The 15,348-nt window shown below is 28.8% G+C and overlaps 1 long non-coding RNA gene across 1 annotated transcript; it reads left to right on the top strand.

Moving 5' to 3' along the window:
- The first annotated feature begins 120 nt into the window (after window positions 1–120).
- On the top strand, window positions 121–3,005 carry LOC110648331 (uncharacterized). Its single transcript, XR_002493576.2, has 3 exons — window positions 121–326; window positions 836–2,795; window positions 2,884–3,005. It is a non-coding gene; the product is annotated as an uncharacterized LOC110648331 (long non-coding RNA).
- The last annotated feature ends 12,343 nt before the right edge of the window (window positions 3,006–15,348 follow it).

The following is a 15,348-nucleotide window of genomic DNA, read 5'->3' as shown; positions in this document are numbered from 1 at the left end:
TAGCATGAACATCCCCCCTACTTTTTCCATACCCACCCATGACCCACCTAGCCCAACCATGAACCAACCAAAAACCAAACCTAACCGGACCCAGAGCTTCAAGTCAATATGGTCCGAACTTTCCTCTTTATTATACTTGAAATAAAAGCAAATATCCTAACTTGGTGTTGACCCACACCCATCTGGATCTCGTCGTATCGGATCTTACCCATTTCTCTCCACTCTCAACACCGGATCCTATCTTTCACCAATCCAATTATCGGATCCTCTGATCGGACTCTGTCCAGTTCCAACAAGCGAAAAACGAAGTTTCTTCTGCAATCCTTGTAAGACCCACTTCTGATCAAATTTTTTTTTTTTTTTAACTTTTGCTAAACCTTTTTTCTTCTAGGGTTCATAATTAATCTTCAATTTCTTTTTTATTCATTTGATTCAGTGTTTATGCGTACTATTTTGATATTACTGCTTGTTGTTTTTCTGCGTAACTGCTGAATGGATGGATATTAAAGCATAAAGTATCGTTCTTAAGATATTATTTGTCTGAGTTTTTGTGTATTTGGTGAATTTTAGGATTGTGAAAGCTGAATTTAGCTGTGTGTTGCATTCATTTGGGTGATTGTAGAAGTTTGATGATTAGGTGTAGCCACACAATCTTTTGACTGCCTAATTTTCATTGTTCAGTGCATATTTTCTGGATTAAGTACATTCATTTTCATAATGAATCATAATATGTGTAATTTGGACTGAGGGGTTGATGTCCTGAACATGATTTTGTTGCAGCATATAGGATTCTGATATTATCAATTATGTTTTCATTTGCCTTTGTGATGTGCAGACTGGTTCATTCAACCCTATGCAATGGAAGTCTCAAATGAATCAGCTATTAAGAAACCGAAGAGGTTAACTTCTGTCGTGTGGAATCACTTTGAAAGGGTTAGGAAGGCTGCATATGTTATGCTGTGTGCGTACATTGTAAACAAGAAGCATAGTGGGTCAAGTAATAGTGGAACTACACATTTGAGAAATCACTTAATGCGATGCTTGAAAAGATCAAATTGTGATGTGTCACAGCTACTTGCAGTGAAGAGAAGGAAAAAGGAGACCACCCCTAGCCTTACTAATGTCAATTATGATGAAGGACAAAGAAAAGATGAATATATTACGCCCACCACTATAAAGTATGATCAGGAGCAAAGAAAAGATGAAGTTATTAACCTTGGAAGTGGTAGGTTTGATCAAAAGCGGACTTGATCTTGCCCGCATGATTATATTACATGGTTATCCTTTGACCATGGTTGATCATGTTGGTTTCAAAATATTTGTCAAAAATCTTCAACCTTTATTTGAGGTTTTGCCAAATATCTCCATTGAGCTCTCCTGTTTGGAAATTTATGGGAAGGAGAAACAGAAAGTGTATGAAATGATAAATAGATTGCAAGGCAGAATTAACCTCTCCATTGAAATGTGGTCTTCTCCAGAAAACACCGAGTACTTGTGTTTGACAGCACATTATATTGATGAGGATTGGAAATTACAGAAGAAGATTCTAAATTTTGTGACACTGGATTCTTCTCATAGTGAAGATATGCTTTCAGAAGTGGGGCATTGAATGCAAGTTGTTTGCCATGATCTTTGATGATTGTTCCACCGATGATGATGTTGTCCTCAGAATTAGGGACCGAATCTCTCAAAACAGACCACTTTTGAGTAATGGTTAGTTATTTGATGTACGTTCTGCTGCACGTGTTCTGAATTGCATTGTTCAAGATGCCATGGAAACACTCCGTGAAGTGATCCAAAAGATTCGAGGAAGTGTTAGATATGTTAAAAGTTAACAGGTAACACGGGGGAAGTTTACTGAGATATCCAAGCTAGTTGGAATCAGCAGTCAGAAGAACTTAGTTCTTGATTCTCCAATTTGCTGGAACTCAACATATTTCATGCTTGAAACGGGCTTAGAATACAAGACTGCCCTTTCTCTGTTGCAAGAGCATGACCCATCCTATACATCACCTTTAAATGATACGGAGTGGGAACAGACAAGTTCACTAGTTATTTGAAACTATTTGTTGAAATCACCTATGTCTTTTATGGAAACAAATGTCCAACAGCAAATATATATTTTCCCGAGATTTGTGACGTTCACATCCAATTAATTGAATGGTGCAAGAGCACAGATGATTTCCTTAGTTCCAAAGCATTGAAGATGAAAGCTAAGTTTGATAAGTATTGGAGCAAGTGTAGTTTGGCTTTGGCAGTAGCAGCTATCTTAGATCCCGGATTCAAGATAAGCTGGTAGAGTACTACTATTCTCAGATATATGGTAGTACTGCCCTGGATCGAATCAAAGAAGTTTTTAATGGTCTTAAAGAACTTTTTAATGCATACTCTATCTGTTCAACATTGGTTGATCAAGGTTCAGCTTTGCCTGGCAGCAGTTTACTCAGTGCCAATACTGATAGTAGAGATAGATTAAAGGGGCTTTGACTAGTTCCTAAATGAGACTTCTCAAAGTCGGAGTATAGCATCTGATTTGGACAAATACTGAGAGGAACCAGTCTTCCCTCGTAATTGTGATTTTAACATACTAAACTGGTGGAAAGTCCACACTCCAAGGTACCCCATCTTGTCCATGATGGCACTTGATGTTTTGGGGACTCCCGTGTCAACTGTTGCACCGGAGTCAGCATTTAATACTGGAGGTAGGGTGCTTGATAGTCACCGAAGTTCACTAAATCCAGACACTCGGCAGGCTCTGATATGTGCACGCAATTGGTTGCGAGGGGAACCAGAAGGTTGTTCACTATCTCTAACCTTTGCGATATCAGGTTGATTGATCAAGAATTACCTGCAACTAATTTCGATTTCTTTCTATTTTGTCAGAGCACAACCCATTATCTGCTCTAGCTCTATATGTTGAAGCAAGCTAATTTTTCTATGGTAGGTTTTCCTTACTAATGCTGAAGACTATAATCAGGGCTGAGCCCAAAAAAAATGAGTCCGTAGGGTCAAAAATATTTTGTTTTATTTAATTTAGAGAAAAAGAAAATATTATATAAAATAATAAATTATTTAATAAGAAAAAAAATACATATAAATTTTCAATATATAACAAAAATTAATAACCATAAATTTACAATTTTTCTTGACTAGATTTAATTTTTTAAAAGCATTTTTTAATCACTTCATTATTGAGGCTACAAAGACATTTTAATGCATATAATTAAATAATTATTCAATAACTGATCTCTAATTTAATTTTTAAATTGAGTCTTTATAATTTTTATTGTAAAAAATATTATTTGAACACTTGCAATGACAATAGGTAATATCAACGTAATTTCACAAGTAAATAAACTAGTTGATATAATAAAATTTTCATATATGTTATGTCAATTGTCAAACAATAAATATAATACTTATTAATCTAAATACTAATTATATAAGTAAAATATTTGTCAAAACAATAAATTTAAAATTATTAAATATAATAACATTTTAAAGGTTTTAATTGAATAAAAAAATTATTTTAGTGAAATTATATAGACAATTAATATAATACATATATTAGATATTTAAAAAAAAAAATTGAATGTTTCAATTGAACCCACTCCATGCAAGGTTGCTCCGCCCTTAACAATATTTATCCCCATCTGCTTATAATGGTCATGTCATGGAAGGTTGATGGATATACGCTGACTCATTGTTTTCAACACTATGGGCATCATGAAGAGTTTGCTAACGTGGAATCCCTTCAGATTCGTGCTCCTGTGAAATCTATTGATCATGCTGTGTTCTGGACCCTCCTCCTCAACATTGTATTAAGCTGAATTTTGATGCTGCAATAGACAGGCTTAGACAAAGAGGTTCTATTGTTGTTATTGCTAGAAATTGGGAAGGCAAGCCTGTGGACTGGTGCCGTAAAGTTTTAGATTCAGTTTGGGATCCATTAGTGCTTGAGGGTCTGGCTTGTAGAGAGGCTATGCTACTGAGTATTAGTAGGAATTTTCATTCGATGATGGTAGAAGGGGATTTTTTAATGATCATTGAAGCTATTAGCAACAATATGGCTCCGTTATCAGTTCAAAGCATTATTCAAGACGTTTGTCAGCTTGTTAATAGGTTCAATTTGATTTCCTTTTTCCATGTAAAATGATCAGGTAACTAGTTTGCACATGATCTAGCAGCTCATGCTTTGAGAGATCATTCTTTTTCATGTAATAGAGTTGCTCAACAACAATTTTTACTTGACTATATGCTTATATAATTCCCAATCGAATGCATGATCTTTAGATAAAAAAAAAAAAAAAAAACACTATGGGCATCCTTCTGTATTTGGTGAACTGTAGTTAAATTTCTCGTCCGTATTTTGGCGAGACTAGACAGCTAGCTAATCGATTAGAGTTGCTTCATCAAAGAAGCTTGAATGTACAGGTTGGGCTGTTGGGCGGTGCCAACTTAAATATAATTTTGTATTATTATTTTTTAAAATATATTAAGAATTATGAATCTATACTATGGGTTTAGACCGTCATAAAATTGTTATCGATCTCAGCATATATGGGTTAGAGAATAATATGAATGGTGTAAAAAATTTTCTTTATCAAGCAATTTTATTAAGATTGTCTAATTTTACGTATTCACAAATTTGGTATATACAATCAAAGAAGATTTTTTTATATCTGACTATGCAAATTAAAAGGATAAATGTAGCTATTTCATAATACAAATTTACAAATTGCCCTGCATCTGCAATAGTGAAGTGGGAATTGTGGATGGTCTTTTTCAGAAGGCATGACCCCCAAGGGAGAAACTAGGAAGGACCCATATGCTGAGGAGATTCTGGACCAAAGAATCATATTCCTACACTTTATTTTCCTCAGCAATCACAACTTAGCCTCATGCGTGCTGTCCTTTTCTGTCCATTTTGCCCTTCTTCAGTTATTTGGGACTTGCATACCACTATTCGTGTCCAGGGGCAAAGCCAGAGAGAGAAGGGAAGGGACAATAATGAAATATTATCTTGTTTGGCATGCATTATTTTCATTGAGGGGAAGGAAAAAGAGAGTAATCCTTACATTTACCGTATACAAAAAGATTAATAAGTAATTTAATTTAGTGATCAAAAGCATATATCACTCATTTGGTAAACTCTAATTTCAATTTCTACCCCACTAATCCTCTACTAAAAAAAAATATAAATTTTAATTTCAAGTTCATCATGAGTACTCTCTTATTACGCCAGTAGGACATAGCATGTTATCAAATTTTGGTGGAAAAGTGTGGCGGTGAAAGTAGCAGTGAGGTGGTGGTGATAGAGGTTGAGGTGGCAGTAATTTTAGTGACAATAATAGCGAGTCAATTATGGTGACGATGATAGTGATAATAATGTTGATGGTATGAGAGTGATTATTATTATTTAAAAAAATACATAAAACAAAATCTTACAAATATTTTTTTTCTTTGCAATTTTGAATTGAAATGAGGAATGTTTTAATAAAAACAAAATTATTGGATAGTATATGTAAAAAGGATGAAAGATAGACAATTTAAAGGTAGGTCCGGCCACAGTTTGATTCACAATAGGAATCAAAATAATCTAATGTGAATTTAAAATTTATCAAAACTGGATTAATCAAAATTTGTATTAAATCAGCTGAAAATCATTCGGTTCAATTTAATTTAATTTTAAATTTAAATTAAATTTTCTTATTTAAAAAATTTGAACCATGGAATTTAATTAAAATTAGACCGAAATGGATTGAAATTTAAATTAAGAGATCCTATAATCTAATCCTGATTCTCTTAAACTTCAAATCAAAACTGTGGATTTCAATTCAGCTCGGACTGGGCCACCCTATGTGACGGGGATGTAGTGTGGAGTTGGGCCTAAATCTTAAGGGAAGACGCGCGTGAACAACTGGACATTGCCCTACGCAATGAAATTGTCCCTTGTCCAGGGGTAAAGCAACCGGCAGTTCTGGGTCACTGCCACAACCCATTGTCTAATCTACGATAGTGCACCATTTTGGCATTTCATACACATGTCTGCAAGTATTACCGGAATTTGCTGAATCTTTTGCCTTCTTCTGTCAAGTTGCTCATCTTTCCCAGCTAGCTTTTGATGGAGCAGTAGTGGAAGCTAATATTATGTCCTCAAGAAAGTGACCATCTACTCGGCCTACCCCTATCTAGCTTACTTGAGAGGGACAATGGATCTTGCACCAAGGGTTACCACAATAATTAGTTAATTAACATGTTAAATATTATTACCTCTCATTCTTTTATATTAATTTAGCTTTAATTAACATGTTTTTTTTTTATAACCTCTCATTTTTTTTCAGAAAAAAAAAGAAATAACAAAACGATGTCATTTCAATGGCCATTCTTATCATAGTTAAGAAATAAGGAAAAATGGATTATTTATATTTTTAACTATTGTATTTAGACTAAAAGGAAAATGGATGGAGTCCAACAATGGAATCCGATAGGCACTCCCTATAAATAGGAACATAGGATGAGGCACTTTAATTTGTTGTGTGGGTGTGGAAAAAGACAGAGATGGTAATGATGATGAAGGAAGGAGGTGAAATTATCTTTCATCACAACCACGCGATCTTTTGTGCCTTGGAATCAAAAAGATACCAGCGGATCACTACATGCCTTCAATACAATCTCTTCATATCATGTGTTTCATATTTTGTCTCCTTTTTAGGGAATAAATTTAATGAATTGTCCTAGATTTTAGGGATTTAGTAAAAATATCTTTAAATTTAAAAATTAATATAAAATTATCTAAGTTTAAAATTCTATACATTAAAATTTTTTTAATCTTAATTTCTAATTTGTAAGAATAATAATAATTTTTAATTTTTTAATGTAAATTTTATTTAATTAAGTATTATATATTTTTTATTTTATTATTTTGTATAGCTCAAATTCTTTTATGATTGATTAATGAAAAAAATTATAACTGATTTTTCATTATCACTCAAACGAGAAAGAATTATTTATATTACCACCATTTTAAATTGATGTTTAATTAACGAGAATCAGAAAGATTTTATTATATAAAATTTTAAAATTATATTTTTAAGTTTAAAGATAATTATATTACAACTGTTAAAATTTAGAGATAATTATTAAAATTTATCTTATTTTGAGTCCAATTTTGATTTTTTTCCTTTTCACTTTACTTTTTTTTTTATTTTTTCCCTCAAATCCAAATAATTTAAAATATATTTTTTAAATATTTATAATTATTATTTTAGTGATGTGGGATTGTTTATTATATTATTATTCACAATATAATGTATTTAAATATTGTTTAATTATAACTATAAATTTAAATTTTTGTATTTATAACTTGCACTCTGTGATTTAAAAAAAAGTTTGAGAAGCAAATTCAAAAGAAATAAAATACAAATAATTCTATAAAAATTTAAAAAAATTAAGGATTTTTTTTTCTTCAAAAAAGTCATAAAAATGAATTTATAAAATCACAAAATATTGATTTATATAAGTGATTTATGTTGAATTTATTTATAAAAGAAATATTATCATGATAATTTATATTATATTTTTAATTAAAGAATTAGATTATATATTCTCCACTCAAAAGAGTGTAATTCCAATTTACAAAGGGGCTCTCTTTCTCTTGACAGTGCAAAGGGGATCGAATCGAACGCAATCTCTACGAGAATCATACTTTTCTTCTTCTCTGCCTCATTTATTATTATATCAGAAAAATCAATGGGAATCTGAGCCAAAATTTATTGAAGGAATCATATTTATTTATTATTATTTCAGATAAATGATATAATTAAATATTATTTTCAGGCAATGACAGCAAAAAGGTGGAGAAGAAAAAGTAAGCGCGGCTGCTTTCAGATATGAGCTTACGTTACTGAAGGCATTTAATCACTTGACACTTCAAGAGAATCGCCTTTTAATTTACACTAATTAAATACTTTCACAATATACTTTAATTATAAGATATTTGAAGATCAATTACTCCAGCTTTGAAATTTTATGGTTTTAATTCTATAAAATTAATTATAATTAATCAAAACTTTAGAAAAAAATATCTAAAATAAAGTTGTGAATAAAGCTAATTTTTTCATATTTTTACAGTTTTGTTCAACTATTTTAATTTTGATATTTTTTATTGCAAAAATTAAATGCATCAAATTTGGAAAAAAAAATTGGCATTCACCATCAATGTGTAGACAAAACTAACTTATTGACTGAAATGGAAACACAATAAAATTAAAAGGGTTCATTTAAATTTTTTATCAATAAATAAAATATTAGATATTAAAATTTATTTTATATAAAATTGAAATATTTTGTTTAATTTTTTCATTATTTTATGAAAAATAATTTTTATAAAAATTATTTTATAATATAAAAATATTTTTTATTATTTAATATCATAAGTATTTTAATATTTTAATAAAATTATTAAAGTCTTGATAATAATTTTCTCTAGTAATATTTTTTAAAAATATTTAATTTTTTAATTATTAAAATATTTTTTATTAATTTATTTTTCTAAGTGCGTTAACCAAAAAAGAAGCTTATCGTCGGCTCATTTTAAGATTTATAATTTTTATGATGAAAATTATTATTTTTTTAGATAAAAATATTTTATAAATAATTTCTTAAAAAATCAATGAAGTTGTGACGATCACCTTTATATATATAATGTAAAATGAAAAGGAGGAACAAATTCCCTCCAAATCATTGGGCAAACCCCAAACACGCCTGATTTATTTATTTATTTATTTTTTCTCTCTCTGTTTTACGCGCCAAAAAAAAGCGAACCATCGCTTGCCTTCCAAAATAAAATCCTCTCTTTTGATTCCCTTCTACATTTATGCATCTCTCTATTTCTCTGTCCATTCTTTTCCATTTTCATTTCCCACTCTTCCTCTCTCTGAATTCCCTTCTATCTCTGCGATCTGATCGTTAGAAGCAGTGCTTAGTGATCGGAGCAAAGCTCAGAGACTGATCATCATCAATTTCAGCCTAGAGGTTCGTTATTTTTTTCTCTAATTTTTTATTTATTATTCCCATATCTGTAGTTTTTTTCTTTTAATTTTCTTTTGGGTGGTAAAACTATTGATAGAAGCCAATTTAAACAGTGGGATGTGATAATAGTGCACTCATGTGTTCTTTCTTAACAGATTTTGTTGCATAAATTGGTGTGGTGTGATGTGCAAAAAGTCTAAAAGGGAGTTATATGATTTGAGTTTAAACTAGGATATCTCAGATTTTAGAATTCCTAGGGAATTGGGATAGGAACTAATTTTTATTAGATGGCGACGGGGAGTTCATTCGAGCTGAATTGAATTGATACAGTTTATATTTGAATTTAATTTGATTGTCAAATTTGAATAAACTTTACTCTTAATCAATCAAATTATATTTATATGATTTAGTAATAAGATACTTGAGAAAGATATTAGAATTTGAGCTATATTTAATTGGACTCTATCATCGTCATATTAAATTGAAAAAAAAAAAACTTGGATGAGTTTGATTTATGATATTTTTAGGGATTAGAAAAGGAAATAATAATTTTTTAAAATATTACATCATATTAGAGATTGTAAAATTTAAGCGTAAACATTTTTAGAGTCTAGTCTTTCTATATTTGTCATCATAAGATGCATTATAGGTATTTTGAGATCAACTAAATCGGAGCTCAATGTTGAATATAATAATTGCGCAAGTTAAATACATATTTTGAGGAGCATTATCATTATTCATGTTAAATAATGGTCAAGAAAGGTATACAGCAATTGGTGTTATTGAATTTTAAGCAGCGGGTTGTTATGTGGATGCAGAGTCCTTTCTATTTTGAAATAGAGAGCTTGTTTCCTTTCTGGTTTCTGCACTGTTCCTTCTATTTCTCTTAAAGTTGTATCTCAATTTTTATTCCTTACAAATTTCATTTGTTGAACTAAAATCATATCAGTGAAGATTTAGTTGAAGTGAAAGAGAGCAATTAATCACATTTCTACTTTAATATTTTACAAAGGATGAGTTATTTGTCTTTATTGTTAGTGTTTTTACTCATTTATTAAAGAAAATTATGGCTTATACTAGGTGGCAATAAGCCTAGTTTTTTACTATCCACTGAGTTATTTTAATTTTAAATTGATGAATACTAATAATATATGAGAATGATAGATTTATTATCTTGATTTGATATATTTATACTTATTATTTAGTTATATATTTTAATTTTAGTTATATTTTTAAATATCTATTAATTTTATAAATTTTGTAATTTTTTCAAACAAATTTGCTTAGCAATAACCTACAAGGACCTTTAGAAACACGTGAATTTATGCTAGACCAAAGATCCTGCAAAAAAGGAAAACAAGCTATTAGGAAGAAACTCTGTTTCTGCACCAAAGTGGCCATAAACAGGTTCTCACCTCCCTTTTAGAAGGATAATATTTTGTTCAATTTAGCTAATTTGAAAACTAGGGTTCAGAAGCCTGTGAATTCATGTGATTCTTAAGGAAACCCTACCTTGAAAAGAAAGAAAACCTAAGCCTTCATTCCATAATTCTATTTTTCTCCACTAGAGTACATTTAATTAGGCAGGTTATTTTGGCTTAGGGAAATATATTTCTTCACCAAAATCAATTCTAAGCTTGGAACTTCCTTAAAAAGTGTAAGAGTTTGAGCCCTTGACCTCCATTGGACCACTAAATTGCCAGCCCAATGGCTAGTAAATTATTTACTGGCATTGAGATTAGAACTTTGTCACTGTATATGATTTTACAGCTATATACCAAGCTGACTCCTCAGAACATGAAGCAATATTGGACGGTTAAGACCGATTTCTCATCAGGTCACTTGGCCAAAGGGGTCAGCATATCTTTACCACGTGGACCCATAAAAATTTTGAGCACTAGCCCTTCTTGCATGTGTGACAAATTTATAGCTTACTATAAATACCCTGGCCACTCACGGGCTTCCTGCTCTGCTATCCCAGGTCTCTGATTCCAGCAATAATATCAACTCCAATTGCCTAGGTGTAGTAGGAAAAAAAAAAGCAACATCAGAGTTTTTTCTGTCCATAAATATTGGTTTTGTTGCATTTACCTTGGCCTATTCGTTGAATTTTAGTCACGTCTATCATACTCTATAGTTTCCCAATTACGTGCAGTGGTGGAGATGAAAGGGGATATATATACCATTCAAAAAGATATATTTTGAGATATTTCTTCTCTTGATTATCATTACTAAAAAGGTGACTCTGCTTCAACAGGTCAATGAAGGTCGATACTTCCTAAGCGAGGTTAGTTGCTGTTTTAAATTTAACTATCTTTGTACGTGTTATTTGCTGCATAACGATGCCATCTTGTTTGCTATAACTTGCCTATTCCTATTTCATTTCCTTCCCATTCTTCTCAGACTTCTTCTAGGGATTTGTTTTGACTGATGAATTACCCATTAAGGATTTGCATCTGTGATTTATTTACGTTCAAACACATAAACTTAAGCAAATATTTGAATGCAGTGTGGGAAAAAGCTACCTGTGTTTCCACATGCAACTTTTTATTTTGATTGTGCATCTTCTGTTCCCTACCTATAGCTGGTCTCTCAAACAACTCACTAATGATTTCAAGTTAAAAATTTTAATTTAGGAATGATTTTGGTCCAAGAGGAACTATTAGTGCTGCCAATTTTAAAAATTTTAATTTAGGGGTGATTACTATGGTCCAAAAGAAACTTAGTGCTGCCAATTGTGTATGGGTAAGAAGAGAACTGTTGCTAATGATAGCTGTGAATTCAACTTTCTATCAGGATCTTAATTAATTTCTTCGACATTTGTTCCCACTTGGATATGCATTCTGGCGACCCTGGACTTCCTATAAGTTTCCAGAAAGTAACAACAATAATAAAGAGTTGGCTCTGATATAAATTGCAGTAGTACTATTATGTCCAGTTGTTGGGCTAATAATAATAATAATAATAATAATAATAATAATAATAATATTATTATTATTATAATAATAATAATATTATTATTATTATAATAATAATAATATTATTATTATAATAATATTATTATTATTATTAGTGTAGTTCTTGTTTGCCCTAAACCTAGTATGGGTTGTTAGATATATGTCTCTTTTACAATGGATTTTCATCAACTAACAAATTAGGTGGTAGGTTATCATCTTCCACTTAATTGGATGAGTTGGGTGCTAATAATTACAAAACATTATGATTTTTATCCTTTATCGAGTTCCTTTTTTATTTTTTTCTTCCTAGGGGTTGGTCAGATGAGAAATAAGTCTTAACCAAGCATTTGGCCTCTCTTATTGGAACTTTACTAAAACAAATGGTTTGAGTTAATGTTTAATGTGGTAGAAATTGCTGTTCTCCATAGGATTTTTTCTGATATGTGCTGGTTGGTACTGGAGAGTAGAAAAAGAGAAACATATTCTCGCCCATATATTTCCCCTTCAATGCATGGGCAATTCGTTTCTGGCAGCTTTAATTGGTGGGTTGTTGGATGGTATCCACTAAGCAACCCACTTCTGTTAGATAGTGGAATAAGCTTGTTGCTACATGCTAAGGGCATTCATTGTCAGTGCCTTTTTCTTGGGTCCATTATGGGGTCATGATTTAACTAGTGCATTAGTGGGCAACCATTAATTACTTTATGCTATTAATTTGGTTGATTTCGTTTGAAAATCTTTTTGTCCATGAAAGATTACATGCAACTGCTTTTTATGCTATTATTATTAAATTTTTTTCATTGGCTTCTTTTAGCATGTGGGATGATTACTTTTTAATTCATTACTTAATCCTGAAGAATTAGGCAAATAGTAGTTAATCAATTGTGCAAAATTAGTGATAAAGCCATTAGAATTTTGTTCAGTGGTGTTCAATTAGTAATGGAATAATAACATGCTAAATGAATCAATGTATATATCTCGACTGACTAGAACAATTACAGCTTCTTTAAGGCAAGCCTTTAACTTTAGATTTTAATTGTACAATATAATTACATATCCCGTAAAAACAAACATTACAAAGTAACTATACTTCAAAGCAATATCCATTTCTCAATTCTAAAAAAGAATTTTCATTTCTCTAAAAAGTAACTTTAAACCCTCTTCTGAATACTGCAAATTTATTATTAGTGTTTTAAATAGTTAATTTTGGAGAATAATCCACTAAAAATTAAATAATATTAATTAGAATTTGATAATAAATTAAACAAGTTGATTAAATATTAAAATGAATTTTTTATTATATAAACTAATATACTAAAAATTCATTAATTTATTAAAAAGAATTTAATCTATTAATACTAATATAATATTTACTTAATAATATTCAAGACAAATAATATATTAGTTTGACTCTGACTAAACTTTATATTCTTAATTTTTTTTTATCTGTTCCCTGATAGGACAAATTTTAAAATTATATTTATAGGATTAGATATGTTCATACGTAAATATTTGACTCATCGCATCAAGAATAATTCATGTGTGTTAGAATTTAATTAAGGATACTTTAGATTTTTAATTTTGTGTCCCAATAAATGAATTCTTTTAAAATCAAACCATTTTCTATAAATTTATTTATTTCATAATAATTTATTTTTACATTAAAAAACTAAATTGTAATCGTTTTATATTTTTAAAATATTAAAAATAACAAAATAGGAAGAGCATAATTGCATGAAAAATTTTAATAATTGTCTTTAAACTTATATAGTTATAATATTATAGACCTTTAACTTTAAAATATAAAATAAAATTTTTAAAATTTTTAAACTCCGACTTTTAATTACTGATTTTTCAGTTAAAAACTGATGTGAAGCTATAACTGATGTGAATAGCTCCCGTATAATACTTAGTTAATATTTTTCACTCTTCTTTTATATAAAGTATATAATTATTCTCTTTATGTATGAAAAATTATTTTATTTATAAAAAAAAAAATTTAATTTACATATAATTTAAAAAAAAAGAAAATACTAACTAAACTTTATATTAAAACTATTGAGATAAATATCTAATTGAAAAGTTAATAATTAGAGATTAGAGAAATTTTATTATATAAAATTTAAAAATTAATAAAATTTTATATTCTATTTTTTAATAAAAAAATTATAATATTATAATTAAATAAATTTAAAAATAATTATCAAAATTTATCTATCCCCCACTTGTCAGAAAAAGGATTGCTGAAATGATTTTTTTTTTTAAATTTTTTAAATTTTTTACTTTTCAAAGGCTCATAATGATCATCTGTTAGGCCCCGTCAACATGCATGAACACGTGGAAACAGGAAAATTTGTTTTTCTCGAAATCTGAGCAAAGGAAAAATAATGGAGGAATTTTAGAAGAAAAATAACATGAAAATCCGAAGGGGCTGCGGATTTTTAATCTTTTGCGTCATTTAATGCGTGGGCTTGATATGGGTAAATTATTGGATACACCTATTAGTATGTATATTTTTAATTACAAAGTACACTGTCTCATTTTTTGAATTTTATAATATAACAGCTTTTATATAAATATTTGATACATTCCTTTAATGTATTCAATAATTTTCTGCTTGATATGTATATGTTATTGTCTTAATTTTATATAATTTCTAAACTAGCATATTAATATACAATATATTTAATTATAAAAAAAATTAAATTATTAATTTTTTAGAGAATTTTTTTAAAAAAATTATGAAAGTAAAATTTTATACTTATATATGTCAATTTTTAAATAAAAAACTAAAAAGATTTTTTTTTAATTTTCTAAATTAAGCAACAATTATGATAAAAAATTCAATTAAAATTTTTTAAAAAATTAAGTTATTTTCAATTTTTTATAAGAAAAAAATATATTTTTCAAATAAGATTCTTTTATAAAAATTGTATTGAATTTTTTATAAATAAAAATATATAATTATTTAAAAAATTACTTCTTTAAATGATAAAAATAAATTATATTATTATAAAATTAATAAATAAATAATATATGTATGAAATTGAAATATATTTTGTAATAGTATACTTTTTAGTAATGAAAGATATGAATAATTTTTTAATTTAAAATTAAAAAATTATTTTATATAATATTTATAAGTTAATATTTTTTAATTATTTTTTTTATAAAAAATGAAACTTAAATTTGTAAAAATAAAAAGAAACTATTTTCTACAAAAATTACTTATTATATGTTCTGAAGAAACCTGTTGTAGTGATTATTTTATTATAATAATTCTCAGCCCATTGGCTTCATTACATTATTGTAAGGTTAATTAGTTAAAAATAAAAGATTATTACGTGACCCATATATA

This window comes from Hevea brasiliensis, chromosome 15, assembly GCF_030052815.1.
Source record: "Hevea brasiliensis isolate MT/VB/25A 57/8 chromosome 15, ASM3005281v1, whole genome shotgun sequence".
In the NCBI taxonomy this organism is placed as follows: Eukaryota; Viridiplantae; Streptophyta; class Magnoliopsida; order Malpighiales; family Euphorbiaceae; genus Hevea; species Hevea brasiliensis.
Note: the sequence above shows the minus strand (reverse complement) of the source record. Positions and strands in the feature narration are given on the sequence as shown.